The sequence below is a fragment of the Arachis ipaensis genome, chromosome B2 (genome assembly GCF_059453495.1).
Source record: "Arachis ipaensis isolate K30076 ecotype BB chromosome B2, ASM5945349v1, whole genome shotgun sequence".
In the NCBI taxonomy this organism is placed as follows: Eukaryota; Viridiplantae; Streptophyta; class Magnoliopsida; order Fabales; family Fabaceae; genus Arachis; species Arachis ipaensis.
Genome location: NC_142437.1, coordinates 58,702,123 through 58,714,902, shown reverse-complemented (window position 1 = coordinate 58,714,902; position 12,780 = coordinate 58,702,123). Strand labels below are relative to the sequence as shown.

The following is a 12,780-nucleotide window of genomic DNA, read 5'->3' as shown; positions in this document are numbered from 1 at the left end:
CGTTGCCGGGGATTGTTCGAGTTTGGACAACTGACGGTTCATGTTGTTGCTCAGATTAGGTAATTTCATTTTAATTTTAAGTTTTTGTTTTTATTCCTTTTTATTTTCAAAAAATTTTCAAAAAAAAAATTTTAAAAATAAATTATTCTATGGCTTCAGAATTTTTGAGAAGGAATTCTAGAATTTCATGGGAAATGTTGAATCCTGGCTGGCTGTAAAGTCATGTCTAAATTCTTTTGGACTGAGGCTTCTTCTTCACATGCTTGAACTATGTATGCTGAAGCTTGGCTGGCCATTGGCCATGTCTAGTGTTTTGGACCGAAGCTTTCACTAAAAGCTTGGCTGGCTAGTAAGCCATGTCTAATTCCTGGACCGGAGTTTTAGACTAACATTGCAAGATTCCTGGAATTCCTATTAAAAATTTTGAAATCCTTATTTTCCTTTTCAAAAGAATTTTCAAAAAAAATAATTTTATGTTTCTTGTTTGAGTCTAGTGTCAAATTGTAAGTTTGGTGTCAATTGCATGCCTTTAATTTTTCTTTAAAATTTCGAAAACTCATGCATGTGTTCTTCATGATCTTCAAGTTGTTCTTGATGATTTTCTATGTTTGATCTTTAATTTTTCTTGTTTTGCATCTTTTCTTGTTTTTCATATGCATTTTCAATTTGTTAGTATCTCAACATTAAAAACTTTTAAGTTTGGTGTCTTGCATGTTTTTCTTTTCTTAAAAAATTTCAAAAACATGTTCTTGATGTTCATCTTGACATTTAAAGTGTTCTTGGTGTTCATCTTGACATTCAAAGTGTTCTTGCATATTTTTCTTGTTTTGATTCATAATTCTTATGTCTAGTGTCTTCTTTGTGTTTTTCTCTCTCCTCATTAAAAATTCAAAAATAAAAAAAATATCTTTCCCTTATTCTCTCATAAATTTTCGAAAATTTGAGTTGACTTTTTCAAAACTTTTTTAAAATTTAGTTGTTTCTTATGAGTCAAATCAAATTTTCAATTTAAAAATCCTATCTTTTTCAAATCTTTTTCAAAAAAATCAAATCTTTTTCATTTTTCTTTCATATTTTCGAAAATTTCAAATTGATTTTCAAAAATCTTTTTCTTATTTTATTTCATAATTTCAAAATCTTTACTAACAATTAATGTGATTGATTCAAAAATTTTAAAGTTTGTTACTTGCCTATTAAGAAAGGTTCAATCTTTAAATTTTAAAATCATATCTTTTTGTTTCTTGTTAGTCAAGTAATCAACTTTAATTTTCAAAATCAAATCTTTTTAAATTTCTTTTTCAAATCTTTTTCAAAAAAAATGTCAATCACATCTTTTTCAAAATCAATTTCAAAATCTTTTCTAACCTCTTATTTTTTTAAAATTGATTTTCAAATCTTTTTCAAACTAATCCTATGTTTTTGTTTGATTCTTATCTTTTTTTCAAAACTACCTAACTAATTTTTTCTCTCTAATTTTCGAAAATCACCTTCCTCTTTTTCAAAATTTCTTTTTTAAATTTTAATTTGATTTAACTTTATTTTATTTTCCTTTTTAAATTTTCGAACTCTAACTACATTTTAAAATAAAAACAAAAATATTTTTATTTTTATTTTATTTAATTTTGGAATTCTTCCCTCTCTCATCTCCTTCTAATTATTTATTTATCTACTAACACTTCCCTTCTTCTTAAAAACTCGAACCCTCTCCCTCTTCCTTTGTTCGAATTCTTTTTCTTCTCTTCTACTCACATAAAGGAACCTCTCTACTGTGACAAAGAGGATCCCTATTATTTTCTGTTCTCTTTTTTTTAATATGAGCAGGAACAAGGATAAGAACATTCTTGTTGAAGCTGATCCTGGACCTGAAAGGACTCTGAAGAGGAAGCTAAGGGAAGCTAAAGCACAACTCTCTGGAGAAAATCTGACAGAAATTTTCGAAAAAGAAGGAAACATGGCCGAAAATAATAACAATGCAAGGAAGATGCTTGGTGACTTTGCTGCACCAAATTCCAATTTACATGGAAGAAGCATCTCAATCCCTACCATTGGAGCAAACAATTTTGAGCTAAAACCTCAATTAGTTTCTCTGATGCAACAGAACTGCAAGTTTTATGGACTTCCATCAGAAGATCCTTTTCAGTTCTTAATTGAATTCTTGCAGATCTGTGATACTGTTAAGACCAATGGGGTTGATCCTGAGGTCTACAGGCTTATGCTTTTCCCGTTTGCTATAAGAGACAGAGCTAGAATATGGTTGGACTCTCAACCTAAAGATAGCCTGAACTCTTGGGATAAGCTGGTCATGGCTTTCTTAGCCAAGTTCTTTCTTCCTCAAAAGCTTAGCAAGCTTAGAGTGGATGTTCAAACCTTCAAACAAAAAGAAGGTGAATCCCTCTATGAAGCTTGGGAGAGATATAAGCAACTGACCAAAAAGTGTCCCTCTGACATGCTTTCAGAATGGACCATCCTAGATATATTCTATGATGGTCTGTCTGAATTATCAAAGATGTCATTGGACCATTCTACAGGTGGATCCATTCACCTAAAAAAATGCCTACAGAAGCTCAGGAACTCATTGACATGGTTGCAAATAACCAGTTCATGTACACTTCTGAAAGGAATCCTGCGAGTAATGGGACGCCTCAGAGGAAGGAAGTTCTTGAAATTGATACTCTAAATGCCATATTGGCTCAGAATAAAATATTGACTCAGCAAGTCAATATGATTTCTCAGAGTCTAAATGGATTGCAAGCTGCATCCAACAATGCTCAAGAGGCATCTTCTGAAGAAGAAGCTTATGATCCTGAGAACCCTGCAATAGCAGAGGTGAATTACATGGGAGAACTCTATGGAAATACCTATAATCCCTCATGGAGAAATCATCCAAATTTCTTATGGAAGGATCAACAAAAGCCTCAACAAGGCTTTAATAATGGTGGAAGAAACAGGTTTAGCAATAGCAAGCCTTTTCCATCATCCACTCAGCAACAGACAGAGAATTCTGAGCAGAATCCATCTAGCTTAGCAAATATAGTCTCTGATCTATCTAAGGCCACTCTAAGTTTCATGAATGAAACAAGGTCCTCCATCAGAAATATGGAGGCACAAGTGGGCCAGCTGAGTAAAAGAGTCACTGAAGCTCCTCCTAGTACTCTCCCAAGCAATACAGAAGAAAATCCAAAGAGAGATTGCAAGGCCATTGATTTGACCATCATGGCCGAACCTACAAGGGAGGAGGGGGACGTGAATCCCAATAAGGAAGACCTCATGGGATGTCCTCTGAACACTAGAGGGTTCCTCAATGAGGACCTGAAGGAATCTGAGGCTCATACAGAGACCATAGAGATTCCATTCAACATGCTTCTGCCCTTCATGAGCTCTAATGAGTATTCTTCCTCTGAAGAGGATGAAGACATTACTGAAGAGCAAGTTGCTAAGTACCTTGGTGCAATCATGAAGCTGAATACCAAATTATTTGTTAATGAGACTTGGGAAGATGAACCTCCCTTGCTCACCAATGAACTAAATGCATTGGATAGGCAGAAATTACCTCAAAAGAAACAGGATCCTGGTAAATTCTTAATACCCTGTACCATAGGCACCATGACCTTTGAGAAGGCTCTGTGTGACCTGGGGTCAGGCATTAACCTTATGCCACTCTCTGTAATGGAGAGACTTGGGATCTTTGAGGTGCAAGCTGCCAGAATCTCATTAGAGATGGCAGACAACTCAAGAAAACAGGCTTATGGACTAGTAGAGGACGTGTTAGTAAAGGTTGAAGGCCTATACATCCCTACTGATTTCATAATCCTAGACACTGGAAAGGATGAGGATGAATCCATCATCCTTGGAAGACCCTTCCTAGCCATAGCAAAAGCTGTGATTGATGTGGACAAAGGAGAGTTGGTCTTTCAACTGAATGAGGACAACCTTGTGTTTAAAACTCAAGGATCTCCTTCTGTAACATTGGAGAGGAAGCATGAAAAGCTTCTCTCACTGCAGAGTCAACCAAATCCCCACAGTTAAACTCTAAGTTTGGTGTTGGGATGCCACAACCAAACTCTAAATTTGGTGTTGAACCCCCACATTCAAACTCTAAGTTTGGTGTTGAGAGGTCCCAACAATGCTCTGAACATCTGTGAGGCTCCATGAGAGCTGATTGTCAAGCTATTGACATTAAAGAAGCGCTTGTTGGGAGGCAACCCAATGTTATTTAATTATATCTATTTATTTTCCATTGTTATTTTATGTTTTCTTTAGGTTGATGATCATGTGAAGTCATAAAAACTACTGAAAAATCAAAAATAGAATGAAAAATGGCATTCAAAATAGCACACCCTGGAGGAAGAGCATTCTGGCGTTTAAACACCAGAAACAAGCATCTGTCTGGCATTTAACGCCAGAAACAAGCACCAAGTTGGCGTTTAACGCCAGAAACAAGCATCAACCTGGCGTTAAACGCCAGAAACAGGCTATATTTGGGCGTTTAATGCCAAAAACAAGTAGCAGTCTGGCGTTAAATGCCAGTATTGCATACAAAGGGCATTTTGCACGCCTAATTGGAGCAGGGATGCTAAGTCCTTGACCCCACTGGATCTGTGGACCCCACAGGATCCCCACCTACCCCACCTCTTCTTCTCTCCTCTTCACACCTTTTCATAACTCTCTTCCCCAAATACCCTTCTCCAATCACTTCAATCACTCTTCCCCATCACCTCTTCACCACTCACATCCATCCTCTCTTCCCCAAAAACCCCACCTACCTACAAATTCAAATTCATTTCCCACCCAAACGCAACCTTAAACCCCTCATTCCTAAACCTCCCCCCACTCCTATATAAACCCCTCATTCCTTCTTCATTTTCACACAACACAACCCTTTCTTCTTTCCCTTGGCCGAATACACACCTCTCTTCCTCTCCTCCATTTTTCTTCCTCTTCTCCTTCTTTCTTTCTTCTTTTACTCGAGGACGAGCAAACATTTTAAGTTTGGTGTGGTAAAAGCATTGCTTTTTTGTTTTTCCATAATCAGTAATGGTACCTAAGGTGAGAGAAACCTCAAGAAAGAGGAAAGGGAAGGCAATTGCTTCCACCTCTGAGTCATGGGAGATGGAGAGATTCATCTCAAAGGTCCATCAAGACCACTTCTATGAAGTTGTGGCCAAGAAGAAAGTGATCCCTGAGGTTCTTTTCAAGCTCAAAAAGAATGAGTATCCGGAGATCCGACATGAGATCCGAAGAAGAGGTTGGGAAGTTCTCACCAACCCTATTCAACAAGTCGGGATCTTAATGGTTCAAGAGTTCTATGCAAACGCATGGATCACTAGGAACCATGATCAAAGTGTGAACCTAAACCCAAAGAACTGACTTACCATGTTTCGGGGGAAATACTTAGATTTCAGTCCGGAAAATGTAAGGCTGGCGTTCAACTTGCCAATGATGCAAGAAAACGCACGCCCCTACACTAGAAGGGTCAAATTTGATCAATGGTTGGACTAAGTCCTCATGGACATATGTGTAGAAGGAGCTCAATGGAAAGTTGACTCAAGAGGCAAGCCAGTTCAATTGAGAAGACCGGACCTTAAGCCTGTAGCTAGAGGATGGTTGGAGTTTATTCAATGCTCAATTATCCCAACTAGCAACCGGTCTGAAGTTACTGTAGACCGGGCCATCATGATCCATAGTATCATGATTGGGGAGGAAGTGGAAGTTCATGAGATTATACCTTAAGAGCTTTACAAGGTGGCTGACAAGTCCTCCACTTTGGCAAGGTTAGCCTTTCCTCACCTCATTTGTCACCTCTGCAATTCAGCTGGAATTGACATAGAGGGAGACATCCTCATTGATGAGGACAAGCCCATCACCAAGAAAAGGATGGAGCAAACAAGAGATCATGGACCTCAACAAGAGCATGAGGAAATTCCTCACCATGAAATCCCTGAGATGCCTCAGGGGATGCACTTTCCTCCACAAAACTATTGGGAGCAAATCAACACCTCCCTAGGAGAATTAAGTTCCAACATGGGACAACTAAGGATGGAGCACCAAGAGCACTCCATCATCCTCCATGAGATTAGAGAAGATCAAAGCGCTATGAGGGAGGAGCAACAAAGACAAGGAAGAGACATAGAGGAGTTCAAGAACACCATTGGTTCTTCAAGAGGAAGAAGACGCCGCCCTCACTAAGGTGGACCCATTCCTTAATCTCTTTGTTCTTATTTTTCTGTTTTTCATTTACTATGCTTTATGTTTATGTTTATGTTTGTGTCTTTATTACATGATCATTAGTGTTTAAGTGTCTATGTCTTAAAGCTATGAATGTCCTATGAGTCCATCACCTCTCTTAAATGAAAACTATTCTAAAAACAAAGGAACAAGAAGTACATGATTTCGAATTCATCCTTGAAATTAGTTTAATTATTTTGATGTGGTGACAATACTTTTTGTTTTCTGAATGAATGCTTGAACAATGCATATGTCTTTTGAATTGGTTGTTTATGAATGTTAAAATTGTTGGCTCTTGAAGAATGATGAAAAAGGAGAAATGTTAATTGATGATCTAAAAAATCATAAAAATGATTCTTGAAGCTTGCGAAAAAAAAGAAAAAAAAGGCGAAAAAAAAGAAAGAAAAAGAAAAAGCAAGCTGAAAAAGCCAAAAGCTCTTAAAACCAAAAGGCAAGAGCAAAAAAAAAAGCCAGTAACCCTTTAAACTAAAAGGCAAGGGTAATAAAAAGGATCCAAGGCTTTGAGCATCAGTGGATAGGAGGGCCTAAAGGAATAAAATCCTGGCCTAAGCGGCTAAACCAAGTTGTCCCTAACCATGTGCTTGTGGCGTGAAGGTGTCAAGCCAAAAGCTTGAGACTGAGCGGTTAAAGTAGAGGTCCAAAGCAAAAAAAGAGTGTGCTTAAGAACCCTGGACACCTCTAATTGGGAACTTTAGCAAAGCTGAGTCAGAATCTGGAAAGGTTCACCCAGTTATGTGTCTGTGGCATTTATGTATCCGGTGGTAATATTGGAAAACAAAGTGCTTAGGGCCACGACCAAGACTCATAAAGTAGCTGTGTTCAAGAATCAACATACTGAACTAGGAGAATCAAGAACACTATCTGAATTCTGAGTTCCCATAGATGCCAATCATTCTAAACTTCAATGGATAAAGTGAGATGCCAAAACTATTCAAGAGGCAAAAAGCTACTAGTCCCGCTCATCTAGTTGGAGCTAAGTTTCTTTGATATTTTGGAATTTATAGTATATTCTCTTCTTTTTATCCTATTTGATTTTCAGTTGCTTGGGGACAAGCAACAATTTAAGTTTGGTGTTGTGATGAGCGGATAATTTATACGCTTTTTGGCATTGTTTTTACATAGTTTTTAGTATGATTTAGTTAGTTTTTAGTATATTTTTATTAGTTTTTAATTAAAAATCACGTTTCTGGACTTTACTATGAGTTTGTGTATTTTTCTATGATTTCAGGTACTTTTTGGCTGAAATTGAGGGACTTGAACAAAAATCTGATTCAGAGGCTGAAGAAGAACTGTAGATGCTATTAGATTCTGACCCCCCTGCACTCAAAGTGGGTTTTCTGGAGATACAGGAGTCGAAATGGTACGCTCTCAATTGCGTTGGAAAGTAGACATCCAGGGCTTTCTAGCAATATATAATAGTCCATACTTTGCCCGAGTTTAAATGACGCAAACTGGCATTCAACGCCAGCTTCCTGCCCTATTCTGGAGTTAAACGCCAGAAACAGGTTGCAAAGCAGAGTTAAACGCCAGAAACAGGTTACAACCTGGCATTTAACTCCAAAAGAAGTCTCTACACATGAAAGCTCAATGCTCAGCCCAAGCACACACCAAGTGGGCCCCGGAAGTGGATTTCTGCATCATTTACTTATCTCTGTAAACCCTAGTAACTAGTTTAGTATAAATAGGACCTTTTACTATTGTATTAGACATCTGATGACAAGTCATCTTAGCCTATTTTAACTAGTCTTTTTCTTTTGTTTTCATTAGAATTATGCACTTTCTTGAGCTACAAGCAAGCCAATTAGGTAGATTTTCATGTTTCCTTTGATTGAATCAACCATGTATGAATTCATGCTATTTCATGAGGTTTTATACTATAATTGTCACATATTATGAAAGAATGAATATATCATGATTTTAAGCATAGCTTTGATGTGTTTGGTTGATTAATGATAGGTGAAGAAAGCTTGGAGAAAGGTTGAAGCAAGAAGGAATAGCTAGGAGTAAAGAGAAGACAATGGAATAAGTGAAATTGAACCAGGAAGCAAAAAGCTGGACCTAAAGTTAGCCTCAAACTTTTGCACAAACTTTTGGGTGAAAAGTTAGCCCCAACGTTAGCCCCTAACTTTTGGGCTAACGTTGGAACTTGAAAATCACTCCCTGGGTACCAAAAGTTTGCGCCAACGTTAGCCCCTAACTTTGAGGCTAACGTTGGCACATGAAAAACACTCCCTGGGCACCAAAAGTTTGCGCCAACGTTAGCCCCTAACTTTGAGGCTAACGTTGGCACATGAAAAACACTCCCTGGGCACCAAAAGTTTGCGCCAACGTTAGCCCCTAACTTTGAGGCTAACGTTGGCACATGAAAACTACAAGGGAAGGAGCAAAAGTTTGCGCCAACGTTAGCCCCTAACTTTTGGGCTAACGTTGGCGCCACAAGTGCACCAAGGAAGGCCAACGTTGGTGCAAAAGTTAGACCTCAGCCAACATAACTTGCTGATACTCACGTTGGTGCAACAGTTAGACCCCTAACTTTTGCACCAACGTGAGTATCAGCAAGTTATGTTGGCTGATATGAAAAGTTGGACCAAAAGTTAGACCCTAACTTTTGCTCCAACTTTTGGTCCAACTTTTGCAAAACTCCAACCCGGTTCAATTGGTTCACTTTGGTTATTCTCCAAACTTCAAGAGCAATCAACCAAGGCCTCTTTCAACCCAATTCCACCAAGAGCAAAGGCCCAACTCAAGGCTTGAAGATCATTTGAAGAAAGTGTATAAATAGGATAGAATTCAAGTTCTTCGGGGAGCTTTCCCTTTGAATTTTCATAATAGTTTTCGGAGAGCTTTGGATATTGAGTGATCTTTAATTTCTTAGTCTTGGGGAAGGAGAATTCACTTCTCTTCCTCTTAGTTTTATTGCTTTCAATTTCATTTACAATTGTCTTGGATCTTGGGTTGGAGAATTGAAGAAATTCTGTTTCAATCTCATCCTTGATTCTCTTTGCTTTATTCACTGCTTAATTGAATTTAATTTCTATTAATTGTTCTTCATCTATTTTCCTTGCAATTTACAATTCCCTTGCAATTGTTCTTGTTGGATCTAGGAAGGCATTGAGATCTAGACTTGGTTTTCTAGTCTCTGGGTCCTGAGATCTAATTTCCCAATTTTACATTCTCTGTTACTGTTTTCCATGTTCATTTACTTTTCTGCTCTGAGATCCAATTTGATCCCACTCCTCTTCTACTTCTCTGCTTGATGCAATTTACTTTTCCTTGTTTAAATTCTGCAAATCCAATCCCCAATTCCCTTTACATTTCAAGCCATTTACATTTCTTGCACTTTAAGATTCTGCAATTTACATTTCTTGCAATCTAAGTTTCTGCAATTTATGTTTCTTGTACTTTAAGATTCAGCAATTTAATTCTTGTTCTCTTTAATTTCATGCCAATCACCCGTTCCCTTTACTTTCCTTGCAATTTAAATTCTGCAAATCACCAATCAATCAACCAAATCTTGATTCGCTTGACTAAATCAACCACTAAACTAAAATTGCTCAATCCTTCAATCCCTGTGGGATCGACCTCACTCCCGTGAGTTTTTATTACTTGATGCGACCCGGTGCACTTGCCGGTTAGATTTGTGTGTTTTGGGAGAAATTTATTTTTCCACCAAAATACTCATCAATTTTTTGGCGCCGTTGCCGGGGATTGATTAGATTGACAATGATTAAGTGAGGTGGTAATCTAGATCAAGCACTTTGTCTTCAATTTTGATTAACCCACTAACTGTTTGATTTTTTGCTTAAACTAACTAACACTTCAATCTAGCAGTGGATTGAAGTGTCACTGGTTTTGTGCATTTCTCATGCTATGCTTGTATGTCAGGCACAAGAAGAACCACACCCAATTTTCATGAACAAGACGAAAGAACTCTCAGGAGGTTAAGAAGAGCTGAAAGAGGGAAAAACATTGTTGGAGAAGAGGAATCAGACGAAGAATTCCAAGAGATGGAGGAACATTCAACCAATCCACCAGGTGGAGCAGACAACAACAATGACAACTCACCCCAGAGGAGAGTTTTGGCTTCCTATACCTTTGCGAATCCTAGACATTGTGGGAGCAGCATCTTGGCTCCAAATGTCAATGCTAACAATTTTGAACTCAAGCCACAACTCATCACTTTGGTTCAGAACAATTGCTCTTTTGGTGGAGGACCACTTGAAGACCCACACCAACATTTGTCCACTTTCTTGAGGATATGCAACACTGTCAAAACTAATGGAGTGCCTCCTGACAGTTACAAACTGATGCTATTCCCATTTTCTCTCAGGGACAAGGCCACTCAATGGTTGGAATCTTTTCCAAGGGACAGCATCAACAACTGGGATGATTTGGTAACCAAGTTTCTTGCCAAGTTTTACCCACCTCAGAGGATTATAAGGTTGAAGGCTGAGGTACAAACATTTACACAAATGGAGGCTGAACCCATCTATGAGGCATGGGAGAGGTACAAGGCTCTAATCAGGAAATGTCCCCCTGCCATGTTTAATGAGTGGGAGAAGCTGCAGAACTTCTATAAAGGCTTAACACTGAAATCCCAGGAAGCTTTGGATCATTCAGCTGGAGGTTCCTTGCAACTCATGAAAACTGCAGAGGAGGCTCAAGAACTCATTGATATGGTGGCCAACAACCAATATTTCTTTGCTCATCAAAGAGGCTGCCAACCATCACAAAGGAGAGGAGTAATGGAGCTAGAAGGAGTGGATTCAATCCTGGCTCAAAACAAATTAATGCAGTAGAAAATTCAACAACAATTTGAGCAAATGACCAAGAGGATTGATGGCCTCCAAGTTGCAGCAGTTAACACCAGCCAACCATCAGCCACATGGGGGCAAAATGAAGAAATCCAAGAGGAGCAACAGCAGGAACAAGTCCAGTACATGCATTCAAGCCCAAATGAATTCTATGGTGATACCTACAACCCCTCATGGAAAAATCACCCCAACCTCAGATGGGGAGACACTCACAACCAGAACCAACACCCATGGTAGAGGAACTCAAACCAAAACAACCCAAGAAACAACCAAAACTACAACCAGCAGCAGACTAACCAAAACACATACAGAAAACCTCAAAACAACTATCCTAATCTCAACCAATACCAATCCAATAACCAACCCACCAACCAAAATATCTATCATCCACCACCCACATCTCACAACCCACCACAAACACCACCTGAACCTCAAAGACTCACCAATTTAGAGACCTTGATAGAAAAAATGATGAAACACCAGGAAATAACAAACAAAAACCATGAAGCATCATTAAAGAGCCTAGAGAGGCAGATTGGGCAACTCTCTAAGCAAGTATCTGTTGAGAGACCTTCAAACTCACTGCCCAGTGACACAATCCCAAATCCCAAGGAGGAATGCAAGGCAATACAATTAAGGAGTGGGAGAACATTGATAAGCAACAATGACACTACAAAGAAACAAGCAGAGAGCATCAAAGAACCAACAGAGGATGAGAAGCAAGCAAAGGACGATGAAGCTAAGGAGCAAGTTGTGATGCCAAACAAAAGCACTGAGAAACTTAAAGAGAAGGACAACCAGCCACATAGCTCAAAGAAAGTAACCCAGGGACAGCAGCAAATAGGAAAAAGCATCACACCCCCACTGCCTTATCCCCAGAGGTTCAACAAAGAGGTTAAAGACCAGCATTTTCACAAGTTCCTTGAGATTTTTAAGAAGTTGGAAATCAATATTCCCTTGGCTGAAGCACTTGAGCAAATGCCTCTGTATGCCAAATTCTTGAAGGAGCTTGTCAACAAGAAAAGAAGCTGGGATGAGAAAGAAACCATAGTGATTACTGAGGAATGCAGGGCCTTGATTCAAAAGGGGCTTCCTCCCAAGCTTGAGGACCCAGGGAGCTTCCTGTTGCCTTGCACCATTGGGGAATTGACTATCACTAAAGCAATGTGCGATCTCGGAGCAAGTATTAACTTAATACCATCCTCCCTGGTAAAAAAGCTGCATATAGAGGAGGTCAAACCAGTACAAATGTCTCTGGAGCTGGTAGATAAGTCAATGGTATACCCCAGGGGTGTAATTAAAAATCTTTTGGTCAAGGTGGACAGTTTTATATACCCTGCTGATTTTGTGGTTCTAGAATCAAACAATGATGATGGTGACTCTGTTATACTGGGAAGGCCATTCTTGGCCACTGCTAGAGCTATCATAGACGTAGAGGAAGGGGAGTTAACTCTCAGGATGCATGACCAGAGTGTCACTCTGAAAGTATTACCAGAGGCACAATTTAGCAAGGAGAAGAAAGATTATATGAAAAATGACCAGGAAGGTCACAGCAACATCCCAATGCCAAGGATTGTGCAGACTGATGAAGAAGCCCAAGAGGATATTAGAGTATTAGCCACTGAAAAGAGAGGTCCTCAAGGAAAGCCTATGGCCAGAAAAGAAAGATCAACAAAAGGAAAGATGAAACGCAGAAACAAAGCAAAAAGGGGTTGGAAGA

At 38.8% G+C, this 12,780-nt stretch overlaps 1 non-coding gene across 1 annotated transcript; it reads right to left on the bottom strand.

Annotated features, from left to right (window-relative positions):
* Positions 1-2,344: 2,344 nt before the first annotated feature.
* Positions 2,345-2,452, bottom strand: LOC148574018 (small nucleolar RNA R71). The gene has a single exon (XR_015906310.1). It is a non-coding gene; the product is annotated as a small nucleolar RNA R71 (small nucleolar RNA).
* Between the last annotated feature and the right edge of the window lie 10,328 nt (positions 2,453-12,780).